Source organism: Papio anubis, chromosome 4 (genome assembly GCF_008728515.1).
Source record: "Papio anubis isolate 15944 chromosome 4, Panubis1.0, whole genome shotgun sequence".
Lineage (NCBI taxonomy): Eukaryota > Metazoa > Chordata > Mammalia > Primates > Cercopithecidae > Papio > Papio anubis.
The window spans coordinates 68,474,276-68,487,705 of NC_044979.1; the positions used below are offsets into that span (position 1 = coordinate 68,474,276).

At 36.2% G+C, this 13,430-nt stretch overlaps 1 long non-coding RNA gene across 1 annotated transcript in view; it reads right to left on the bottom strand.

Annotated features, from left to right (window-relative positions):
* Nucleotides 1-348: 348 nt before the first annotated feature.
* LOC108585090 overlaps nt 349-13,430 on the bottom strand; it is a 122,105-nt gene continuing 109,023 nt past the window's right edge. The window contains exon 4 of the long non-coding RNA XR_002521102.2: nt 349-2,424. This is a non-coding gene — a long non-coding RNA (uncharacterized LOC108585090). The remainder of the gene's footprint in view (nt 2,425-13,430) is intronic.

Sequence of the window (13,430 nt, forward strand, 5' to 3'; positions counted from 1 at the left end):
TTTATTCTCCTTTTTGCATTCAGAAGTTTCTATTGATATATCTTCAAGCTCACTGTTTCTTCTCTTGGTTGTGTACAGTGGACTGATTCACTCAGAAAAATCTTTTTTTATTTTTTTATTTTTTTATTTTTTTTTTTTATTTAGAAGGAGTTTCACTCTTGTTGCCCAGGCTGGAGTGCAATGGTGTGATCTAGGCTCACTGCAACCTCCGCCTCCTGGGTTCAAGTGATTCTCCTGCCTCAGCCTCCCAAGTAGCTGGGATTACCGGTGCGTGCCACCACGCCTGGCTAATTTTGCATTTTTTTTTTTCTCCAGTAAAGACAGGGTTTCACCATGTTGATCAGGCTGGTCTCGAACTCCTGACCTCAAGTGATCCACCTGCCTCAGCCTCCCAAAGTGCTGAGATTATAGGCCTTCGCTACTGCGCCCAGCCCAAAGTCATTCTTAATTCACTGTAATGTTTTTGATTTTCAAAATTTATTTTGAACCTTTTGTATTAAGAATTCTGACTCCATTCTTTTTTTAATGTTTGACTTCTGATAGCTTCCAAGACTTCCTCCTCTGTATGTCTTTGGTTCCACGTCTGAGCAAGCTAATAAGAAAGCCTGGGTGCTTTCTGCTTTGGTGCTTACAGGAGATCCAAACCACACAACCCTCTGCTTGCACACAGGAACTCTCACCTCAATCTCACTTTCTAACCACAAGCAAAACCCAAAGGCAGTCTCCTTTCCTTTCTTCATAAACCATTGTGGACCTACCTGGGAGGCCTGCATCCCATTGTCCACAAAGACTTGAATTCTGTAAGTAATAATTTTTTAAGCTCTTTTGGAGTGTGTTTCACATCCTCAGTCTCAACATCTCAATTAAATATTGACTGAGAGTGAATCCTGCGCATTCAGAATGGTTACAAAATGCTCTCTTGGAGTTTGTGTGTCTCTGCTTACATTAACTGTTATTGCATGTTGACTACTTTTCTCTATGAGTTCTTAACTTCTTAATTATTTTTAAAAATCCTCTGATGATTCCAACATCTGTGTCATTCCTGAGACTGTTTCTGCTGCTTACTTTGGCTTTAAGTACTATTTTGTTGGCCTTTTAAAATGTCTTATAATTTTTTGTTTAAAGTCCAACTTGTATCAGTTAACAGAACTGAGGTATATCAGCCTTTAATGTCAGGACTTATATTAATCTGGGTAGGAGTTGGGCTGTGTTTAATGTTTGCTATAGTTTTAGATGCCATAGTCCTTTGTATTCCTGCAGTACTCTTATTTGTGTTTATTTTTTTGACTTTGGGATTCCCTAAATAGTCTTCTTCAGACAGATTCTGCATGTTGTAGTAATTTCAGATATAATCTACTGTTATTAACTGAAGACCTGACCTAATAATGGTCAGGTATGGGGTAGGAAAAGCACATTATAATCTCACGTGAAATCTCATTCTTTTAGCGGGCCTGTGTCTCTGACCTGTGACCTTCACAAGCATTTTTCTCATGATATAGCTTTCCCATCTCTGTGCCATTTATGTAAGACAAGACTGCTAGAAGGTGCTAGCATGAAAAGAACGTGATTTCCAAGCTTAGACAAGGCTCTGGTAAAGTCTTTCTCCTGGTGGGTAGACATTTGTTACAGATAATGCACTGGGCATATTTTGCAATAATTGTTATTTCCGTTCTTGCCAGAGATAGGAGGAAACCGTTTTCTTTTCTTCCCCATGGGAACAAGATGAGGTTCTTTGAGGTAACAGTCCCTAAGATAGGAACCCTGGGACTTTCCACTCTAAGGATTACCCACATTCAGGATCCAGAAGTTTTCGTAATTACCTCTTAAGTTTTCCTACTAGTTTATGGCCCCAGAGGCTTCTGTTCCAGGTAAGCAGTTCTCTGCAAATCTGAATTTGCCTGTATTTCTAGATTTGAGGGTGACAGCTTGCCCTGTAATATCAGTTCTCTGATGGGTACATGAAAAGTCATTGATTTTTAAGTTTCTTTAACTATTTCTTATTGTAAGAATGGGAATGGCAAATGCTAAGCTCTTTAAAGGTTTGGGCTAAAACTGGAGGTAATGTTCATATTCTGTTTTTATCAAATTCACTGTTAAATGTATATAATCTATGCTTCATACTTAGACAAAATTGAAACAATAATCAGTGATCAGTCACTCATTTTTAGATATTTGGGTTAATTGAGGAACACTTTCATTTCCTTCTCCTGTATTCTCCTTGTACGATGGAACAGGAGATAAGCAGTGAAAGGCCAAGGGAATGTCTGGCGTTAGGACTTCAGATGATTCACAACTTGGGGGCCACTCACCCCACACTGCCCAGGCCCAGATTTCTTCCTTCGATAAGAAGTAATATTGTTTCTTACAAATAAAATGAACCCAACTGTGGTCCAGGAGTCAGCATCTTCCACATGGTATTCAGATCTTAAAAAAATAAAAATAAAAATAAAGGAAAAAATACAACCCCATGAAATAAGACAGTTATAGCTGATGCTTTTTCTTTTTCATCATCCTTGTCTCTGTTTTCCTTTTCTTATCCCTCTTCTTCATGTAAGTCTTTCCTTATAACCCAATATAATTAGACAGAAACATAATAGTAACATATTACCAAGAGTGCAATTATTTCTACTTTAAAGTATAAAACTGGTCAAACAAAATTGATAATATTAATCTCAGTTAAGATAGCTACTTCAATACAGACAGATGAATAAAGGACTCATTATTCATCACTTTAGTAAGTTTCACACACCACCTGTTCTAACCAGAAAAGAGTATTCTCTCGAGTAAAATTGTTCCTCATTCTTTCAAAAATTTAAAGTGCTTTGTCTATAATGCTTTGGTATCCTAATTTCCCTTTATCTGGATTACATAGCCCATTGCATTCAAGCATAGTAAAAGAAAATGCTAAAATTTTACCTCAAATATTAAAGCACAAGGACTTCTGTGAATGATGAGAGATTTCTTGAGTGTCACTGGTCAACACTCATTCCAACATATTGACAGAATGAAAATACTAACACCTAACTCCCTAGTAAAATATGTACTTTCAGCACAGAAAATACATAACCCTGTCTTCTACTTGTTGAGAAAAAGTAGGTAAAATATTAAAGTAGAAAAATATGGCATTAGAGAGAGAAGTACCCAAATTTGAATCTCACACTCGCTACGCAGCTTCAATGAGTTATACAACCTCTCTAATCCTTGGTTTCCTTAACCTTAAAATGAACACACTAATATTTAACTGGAAGAATTGTCGAAATGTTTAATTTGGTTCATCGAAATAAATAATGCAGAGTGATAGATATTCAATAAGTGATAACTATAATTATTGTTAATGTGTAAAAGTTTTCCTCACAGAGATATATTTCATTACAAACCATTACAACTTGCATTTGAAATGAATAGAGAAAGATCTGCTACTCTATTTCTACTCATACCTCCAGATAGCATGATACTTCTTCCTGAAATAAAAATAAGAGGAGGAGGGGCCGGGCGCAGTGGCTCACGACTGTAATCCCAGCACCTTGGGAGGCCGAGGCAGGCGGATCACGAGGTCAGGAGATCAAGACCATCCTAGCTAACACGGTGAAACCCCGTCTCTACTGAAAATACAAAAAAATTAGCCGGGCGTGGTGGTGGGCGCCTGTAGTCCCAGCTACTAGGGAGGTTGAGGCAAGAGCATGGCGTGAACCCGGGAGGCGGAGCTTGCAGTGAGCCGAGATGGCGCCGCTGCACTGCAGCCTGGGAGGCAGAGCGAGACTCCCTCTCAAAAAGATAAAATAAAATAGAGGAGGAGGAAAGGGAAGAAGAGGAGGAGAAAGAAAGGAGGAGGCAAGAGATGGCTCCACTCCTGAATATGTTTTACGTAGTGTGGTATTTAAGCACTTCATCTTGACCAATTTAATAACAAAGTTTCTTTCCAGGTTCCTTGGGACTCTATTTTAGTGTTCGTTTCCACTCTAGATTAGACCTTTCCAAATACTCTCAGAAACTTTATGTCCACCAATCAAATTCTGCTGTCTGGAAAAGACTGCCAGCAGTCTTTTATACCTCTCTATATTGCCATTACGGAAATACTGGTGTTCGGGGTCATATTTCTAACTAGGGAATTGAGAGTTACAGATAGCATAAGGAGTAGTATAAGGATATTGCAACAAGGATTTTTAAAGTTTCCCTGAGTAAGGGATCTCAAGCCTTAGACGGAAGAAATATATCATGTTTGTATGTGTGTTAGTGTGTTTGTGTGTGTATGTGTGTCTGTATGTGTGTGTGTCTCATCCAGCTTGTGACCCTGTGAGCCCTGTACAGAAAAGGGTAGAGATGCTGGGCAGGCTGAGAACATAGACATTGCCACATTTAATAATGCAAGAGGGTATTCCTTTAGTTGAATACTTCTTTTCAGAAATTCACACAAAATCAGATATAAAGAAATTCAACAGAAAAGAAAAATCAGGCTAGGCACGGTGGCTCACTCCTGTAATCCAAGCATTTTGGGAGACCGAGGCAGGAGGATGGCTTGAGCTCAGGAGTTCGAGACCACCGGGCCAACATGGCAAAACTCTGTATCTACAAAATATACAAAAATTAGGTGGGTGTGGTGGTGCATGCCTATAGTTAAGCTACTTGGAGACTGAGGCAGAAGGATCGCTTGAACCCAGGAAGCTGAGGCTACAGTGAGCCGCGAATACACTACTGCTCTCCAGCCTGGGTGACAAAGTGAGACTCTGTCTTAAAAAAAAAAAAAAAAAATCTAAGCATGGTGGTGCATGCCTGTAGTCCCAGCTACCTGGGAGGCTGAGGTGGGAGGATGGCTTCAACCTGAGAGGTGAAGGTTGCAGTGAGCTGAGATGGTGGCATTGCACTCTAGATTGGGTGACAGAGCGAGACTTTGTCTCCAAGAAAAAGGAAAAAAAAATCAGTTTTCTAGTTTATTTCATAAATTGGCAAGAATTTGTTAATTTTTTTCAAAAGAGTTTTAAAATGTGTTATTCCAAAGAAACCCATAAAACATTGAGAAAGGAAGAAAAACAACAGTGTTTCTTCATACCAACACATAGCAAATATTGAATGAACAATTCAATTCCATCAGCTTTCAAACCCAAGGTTTTTGGTTCTTGTTTGTGATGGTGCTGGTAGTGGCGATATATATGTAAGTGTGTATATTTTAAGTTATAAAGGATTTTGAAATTCTTGTACCTTAGTTATTGAAACTGCAGTCATTTAATATGGTGTTTCACCAGTCTATGTGTGAAAGACTAATGAGAGGGTTAAAAGAATTCACAATTTCCCAAAAGAAAAAAGAAATAATGAAATAAATCCACTATTAGAGTCTAAATGGTAATGCAGCCTCATTTAAATAACAAGGAAATTATAACTTTCCAAATAATAAAAAGCTTAAAGCAGCTTAAAAATAACTCTGAGTGAACACAGGACAACTGAAAAACAAACTGGAAGAATGGAAGCTCAGTTCCTGCGTTACCACTGAGGAATTTTAAGTCATCATTCCTGTATACATTTCTCCAGTGGCTCCACGGAACTTAAAAATGCCCTCCAAATTGCCTTCAGTTTTCACAGGTCATCTAAAAGAAACATCATTTTCCTTTCTTAGCAAACATGATAAAGACCCTGAGGAGACGTAAACAATCTATTGATGAGGACAAGAATGGCTTCTAATTTGCCATGGGTGATTTGAGCCAGAAGCTACTGGCGCACCAAATCTGTGAAGCTGACATCTATAGGTCAAAAATAAAAGCAAAAGAGCAAATAAAACACAATCCATGAGCAAACACATTTAAAAAAATTAGATTAAATTGTATAGTTCCAGTTGACAGAAATTTGCAAAGGAAATAGTACCATCTTTGGTCCACTGTAAGATGCCAAAAAAAAAAAACAAACAAAAAAAGCATTTGGAAAGATTATTCTGCATCAGAGAATAGGAGAAAATGCATAAAATCTAGTTTATAGTAATATTTTTTCTCTCTGCTATGAATGTTAGGAAGAGTTGGGTATACATCTTTGTGTGGACATATGTTTTCATTTATTTGGGATAGTTTCTCTGGTGACTTATTTTGTGACCTTGCCAAACATTCGGGGATTTTCCAGTTTTCCTTCTATTTTTTGATGTATAGTTCAGTTCCATTACATTCATATAACATACTTTGTATTACTTCCATTTGTAACATTTTGCAGGCTTGTTTTGTGGTACAGAAGATGGCCTATCTCTTTGATTGCTCCAGGTACACTTGGAACAACTCTCTTTTCTGCTTATTTGATAGACTTCTTTATAAATATCAATCCGAACAATTTGGTTGATACTGATGTTCAAGGCTTCTATACCCTTAGAGACTTTCTATTTACTTTTTCTATCTTACCAATTACTGCAAAAGGAGTACTATATGTATCTGTAGGTTTGTCCATTTTTCCTTTTAGTTCTATCAGTCTTTAAAGTTCTATCAGTACTTTAACATTTTGTGATTGGTTCCATACATATTTGACATTTTTATGTCTTCTTCAGATAGACCCTTTATCACTATAAAATTAAAATTTTTCTTTATCCATTTTTTTTTTTTAAGACAGAGTCTTGCTTTTTCTCTGTCACTCAGGCTGAAGTTCAATGGCAAGATCTTGGCTCACTGCAAATTCTACCTCTGGGATTCAAGTGATTCCGTGCCTCAGTCTCCCAAGTGGCTGGGACTACAGACATGGGCCACCATACCCAGCTAATTTTTGTATTTTCAGTAGAGATAGAATTTCACTATGTTGGTCAAGCTGGTCTTGAACTCCTGGGCTCAGGTGATCCACCTGCTTCAGACTCTCAAAGTGCTGGGATTACAGGCATGAGTCACTGTGCCTGGCCATCTCTTTATCCCTTGTGAAAGTCATTTTGAAATATGCTTTGTGGGATATTAATATAGTCTTCCAGCTCTCTTTTCATTAGTATTTGCATATGTTATTTTTAATTTTTAAACTTTCTATATTTTTATGCTAAAAGGGGATACTTTTGGTCTTGCTTTTCTTTTAAAGCCAATATAATAATCTCTGCATTTTAATTGGAATATTTAGACCATATAAATTTAAGGTAAAGTGATAATGTATGTGGTTGGCCAAATAATGCCATACCCAAAGATATCCACAGCCTAATCCACAGGATCTGAGAACGTACATGGCAAAGGGGATTAGATTATGTTGCAGATGGAATTGAAGTTAATGAGTTCACCTGAAAATATGGAGATTATCTTATTTAGTTAAATACAGGGTCCTTAATACTGGAATAGGGAAGTGGAAGCGAGAGACTGTGGCATAAAAAGGACTTGGCCCAATTTTGATATACAAAAGTGGTCGATAAGCAAGGAATATGGGCAACCTCTATGAACTGAAAAAGGAAAAGTTATTTGGATTCTCTCACAAAAGAAAACCAGTCCTACTGATACCTTCATTTTAGTTCATTGAGACCCATTTCAGAAATCCAATGCTGGGAAGTAATATAGAATAGTGGAGGTAAAGTTACAAAGATGAAATTTTTCATCTCATCCATTGGCATTCATGTGTATATATAAATATGTAAACACATAGTATATATATATATACACACACAGAGAAACACAAAACCCACATATATTCACTTAAATCAATTAAAATTCAGTCAAATTTTTAGCACCTCCAATGTGTAATTTAGCAGCTACAGTGGCATCTATCCCTAAATAGTTTTTATTTATGGGGTATGATATGTAATAACTGAAGTGGTGATAATACAGAGCACTATGATATTTGACAAAAGTAAAGTGCAAATTGAATCCAAATGCTAAATAAGGAATAAAATTAGTAATCAAGTGTAACAAATCATGACTGCAGAGTCTTTAATGAAAAGTTTACAGATGAAATGGATATTGCGAAGAGCTCTTAAATGCCTTTACTAAGATGTTTAGACTTTAGTCAAGAGTTAGTGGGGAAGATGAAAATGTTTTCTCTTGTCTTTTCTTTCTTTGCTTTTTTTTTTTCTTTTAAGTGGTGAAATCACCTAAACCAGAATCCTCTTTTAGGAAGATCATATTGGTGGTAGTAAAAAAATGGAAATGGCAAGAACATAAGAGAAGAGTGTCTAGGTTAAAAATTAATGGAATAATTCATCCATGAAAAATAAAAGAATAAACTCTGTAGTGGAGGGATATTAAAAGGAAACACTTATGAATACTACTGAAGTAGAACGAACAGAATTTGAAGACAGAAAAACCATAAAATAGTTTTTACATAAATTATTTAAATTATATATAATGTATAAATTGGATCTCCTGGGTTTTGTACTCAATGGTTAAACTCTTTGTAATTCCATGTATGAACTATTATTTACTTTGCTAGTATTTATCCCTTACTGCCAGCCTCTTAATAATGCGAATAATATTATTATGTCCACCAGATAGAAAGAGAAAGGGTAGTAAAATGTAATCCAATTAGTTGTCTTTCCTACTTACCAGTAATATTCTGGGGGAAAAAAAGCAGTTATTACGGTATAAGCTTATACATTTTTACTTTGTATACTCTCAATATACAATTAAGAGATGAATATAAGTAAAAAGGCCTACTGTATTTGATCTTTGGCTGACTTCACAACCAATAATTGTTTTGTCACCTGAACTTCACATTTAAAACTATCAAGCATGAGAACTTAGAGAATGTGCAGTTGCTCACTCCAGGTACTTGTAACAGTAGAATATTTATATATGTAAAAATGTGAAACTATTATTTATAAACTATCCCTTTTGTATATATAAGTCTCATCTGGTAATTATGCCCCAAACTCAGAAGAAAGTGTAATGACAGGCATATAAATATATATTTATTTTTTATGTCATATTCATTTTCACAAGGTAATTTTATTTGATAAATCAATTAAGCCTAGTTAATAAATACTATAGAAAATGAATATAATTTTTATTTCTCTTAATGGATTATTTGTAGCAAAAATAATATAATTTTGTTTGAAAAACAGTTATTTATAGGTATAATATATAGAGGAAATTGGTTGGAAATAAAGCAATTATTTGCTATGAAACTTTTTAGATGTCACCCCTACCTAACTTGTAGAATTCTTGGTCTTTTGGAATGTATAGCACAAGACCTTTATGAAAGATAATTCCATTACCTCTCTGTTTCAGATGTATTGTTTCAGGACAGGCAAGCCCCAAAATTGGAGTTTAGCCCAAAAGAATTCTTGGGTTCACCCAGGAAAGAATTCAAGAGCAAGCTGCTGGCAGTGTTAGACAGCAATCTTTTATTGAATGATACTGCTCTTTGCAGAGCAGGGCTAACTCATAGGCAGTGCACCCAGATTTGCTAATGTATGGGCTCTTGGCAGCTGTACTTATACTCCTGTAAATCCACTTTCGATTATGTGCAAATTAATGGGTGGGTCAATGCAAATTGAGGAGCAGGTTACTTAAAACTTTCTAAGAAAGGGGCAGTAATTTCTGAGTTGTTGCTTTGCAAAATGGTAGTAACTTTTGGGCCATTGCCATGGCATTTGTAATTTGTCATGGCACTGGTGGACTGGTGGGTGTGTCTTATGCCAATGAGCAATGAGGGCAGCTAGAGATCATTTTCATTGCCATCTGCTTGTTGTTGTCAGTTTCTTCACTTTATCCTGGCTGGACAAGATTTTGTTTTGGTCATCGGGGTTGTGAACAGAATAAAAAGTCCTGCCAGTCTCTCACCTCATACAACTGAGTTCATAAGTTGTTAATTCATGGATTTTTTTTTTTTTTTTGAGATAGAGTTTTGCTTTTGTTGCCCAGGCTAAAGTGCAATGGCGTGATCTCAGCTCACCGCAACCTCCGCCTCCTGGGTTCAAGGGATTCTCCTGCCTCAGCCTCCCAAGTAGCTGGGATTACAGGCATGTGCCACCATGCCCAGCTAATTTTGCATTTTTAGTAGAGATGGGGTTTCTCCATGTTGGTCAGGGTGGTCTTGATCTCCTGTCCTCAGGTGATCCGCGCACCTCAGCCTCCCAAAGTGCTGGGATTACAGGTGTGAGCCACCATGCCTGGCCCCTTCACAGATTTTAATCATTGCCTCACAAACCACCACTCATTAAATTAAAGGTCTTTACTACTTCAGTAAGCACATATTTGCACTTAGCAAAGGGAGATATAAAATAGTCCAGTGAAAACAAGAAATTCAGCTGAGAATCTAAATGTGTTTCTTATTACACATAACAAGATCTTACTCTTAAAATCTTAAAAAATTTTTAAATTATATATACTTGGGACAGGGAGGAAGGAGCTCTCTGTGTTCAAAAGCTTGGATTCAAATATCAACAGATGTAGGCAAGTAGGTAATTCTTAGATGACAAAATAAAAATGTGTATTGTTATGAAAGCTGGCTTTTCTGCTCCAAGAACAATAAAGTTGGCTGGTTGGCAAGATAAGAGACAGCTGGGAACTGAAGATTAAGTGTGTAAGATTATTATATTTTAAAATTTGAGAAATGACCTCAGCACTACTTTCTCCTACCACTTCTATCTGCAGCAAAACTGTTCATAACATTATGTTCCAGGAAAGTATAGGAAACAGATCTACCAACATTGCACAAGATGAAAACTCATAAATTAAAAAAAAAAAAAAAAATCCTTTCCAATAGCATGTAGAAACAAGGTTAAAAGTTAGAGCTATAGTTCAGGCAGCTATGCTGGTAAAGTCCCTAAGACTTATTAACCAAATTATTAGTACACTTGCAAAATAAAGAAATGACTTACAATTGATTACTACATAGGTAAAATAACTGAAATTGTGGGAAAAAACCGAAAATCACTTCTCAGCTATTTCTGTAATGTATGTCAATAGCAAAACCCAGAATTTTCAAACCTTATTTTCTAAAGAGAAAATTAGAAAAACAGCTGCATGCTGCACATTTATTATTAAGGGGACTGATTCAAAATCAGTCAAAATGTAAAGATGAAGTTTTTCACCATTGAAAATTATTTCCAGATTGTGTTTCCGTATGTGGATTTTTTGGCTACAGCAAGATAATAAACACTTTAGGAACAAAAACAGAGCTGTAATATCACCACCACTCATGATCCAGGACTTCAAATAATGGTGAAAAATAGAACAATAATTATTGCCCCTCGACCCTCCTAAAAACACATGCAGTCTTCTGCTTGGGGAAGAAAGGAGAAAGAAGAGAAAGAAATCACAGAAACAGCCAAAGGGAAAAACAAAATAGGAAAAGGTGCAAAACAAGAAAGCAGGAGAGTGAAGCTGAGTTTTATGGCTCCTTCTGTTCCCTGGTTGCATGCACCTGTATCTCCCCTGGTCTAAAGAGTTCTAAAGATGATGTATAAAGGAGCAATGCAACAATAGCAGATAATAATTTGGGTAATTAATAGGTCTGTAACAACTCTCATTTTCATTATCATTACATTAGCTGTTACATTCACTCTTCCCAACTTGGAGTGCAAAATGCAGATGGAAAGTTCCTTTGAGAAAGCACATTGTTTTATTGCTTAATGTTTCAAAAGGAAGATGTATAATGAATTGAGCATAACACATAATTAAAGCTTGTTTACTGTATTTAGCATTGAAAAGTTCATAACCAGATGGAAACATCTGACGAAAACTAGGAGTGTCTCTTACGAAGCACGTGCCATAACATATCTAGGACCTAAATTTATGAATCCTGGGCATAAGCACTTTTAAATAGAAATGCTGATAGATATTTGACTATAGTGTCAAGAAAATCCTTGCTCTAATGAAAATGTTCAAATGTTTCAATAGGCTAAAGCTTGACAAAAATAAGGGATAGAGAATTTTGCAGCCCCTGCTGTTTTTTTTTCTCTTCTTTCTCTTTCTTTCTTTTTCTTTCTTTCTCTCTCTCTTCCTTCCTTCCTCCTTTCTTCTTCCTTTCTTCCTTCCTTCCTTTTTCTCTTTCTTTTCTTTCTTTCTTTCTCTTTCTCTCTCTTTCTTTCCTTTCTTTCCTTTCTCTCTTCTTTCTTTCTTTCTTCCTTTCTTTCTTTCTTTCTTTCTTTCTTTCTTTCTTTCTTTCTTTCTTTCTTTCTTTCTTTCCTTCCTTCTTTTCCATTAGAAAAACAAGGAGAAACTGTGGTATCCAGGCACAGGGAACACATTTCTGGAAGCTATTTATGAACAACACACCAGCAAAAGAACCAATACATTCCAGTTACATTGTAAAATATTAGAGGCTTATATTTTATTCAACTCTTATTCAATATAAAATATTGTTCACAGTCAAAAGAAAAGTCATCCTTAAGCCTTTTATTAGAAGTTTTCATAATGTTATTTAGATAGACTCCCAGCATGCCTGTTTAAGATTGCCTCACAAAGCAGAGGCAAAAGTCTAGGCTGTCTTGGAAACACGGTTAAAAGTAATTTAGGTTTTATTCCAATAAGATATACTTCATAGAAATGGACTTCTGAGTTTCGACTATATGTTTATAAAACCTAAACATAAGAATAATTCCATCCCTTTCATCCACCTCACATTTATAAGAAAAAGTAGCAAATATTTCTAATGACTTGGTGTTTGGGATGAGTGTACAATGGACCCTTTCATTATGAATATGACATTTGAGTAAGTTTGTAGATATGACATTTCAGCAAGTTTGTTGTATGTAAAGACATTCTTTAAAAGAGGTTCAGAATCAGGTTATTTGTTTTCTTGCTATTGAATTGTTTCTTAATTCTTAAAATATTAATAAGATGCAAGCAAATGGTTTAAATTTCAGAAATCTAAATATCCTTGAAGGTCACTGTATTAGTCTGTTCTCACACTGCTGATAAAGACATACCAGAGAGTGGGCAATTTACAAAAGAAAGGGGTTTAATTGGACTCAGAGTTCCACTCTGGGGCTGGGGAAGCCTCACAATCCTGGTGGAAGGCAAGGAAGAGCAATTCATATCTTATGCTGATGGCAACAGGCAAAGCGAGAGAGCTTGAGCAGGGAAACTCCTCTTTTTAAAAAATCAGATCTCATGAGACTTATTCACTGTGAAGAGAACGACGCAGGAAAGACCAGACCCCATAATTCAATCATCTCCCACCAGGCTCCTCTCACAACATGTGGAAATTGTGGGAGTTAAAATTCAAGATGAGACCCCCATCTCAAAAAAAATGAGGTTCAGAACATTTGCATTGCAATGTATCTACTTAAAAATACCTTTGTATCCTCATTAAAATCTTAAGACTCCATCCCTCCAAAACATACACACACACACACACACACACACAGACACACACACAACTAACTTTTGATAGTGTTAACAATGGGGAAAAAAAAGGACAGATAATACCTCATCCTTTATTTCATTTTATGGTAGGAACAATACAGAGATACAAGACCATTCGTGAAAACTTCCTTGTTGTCGGGTGTCAATTGAACAAGTTAAATTGTGTTGACTGTGGCCTTTAATCACATTCTC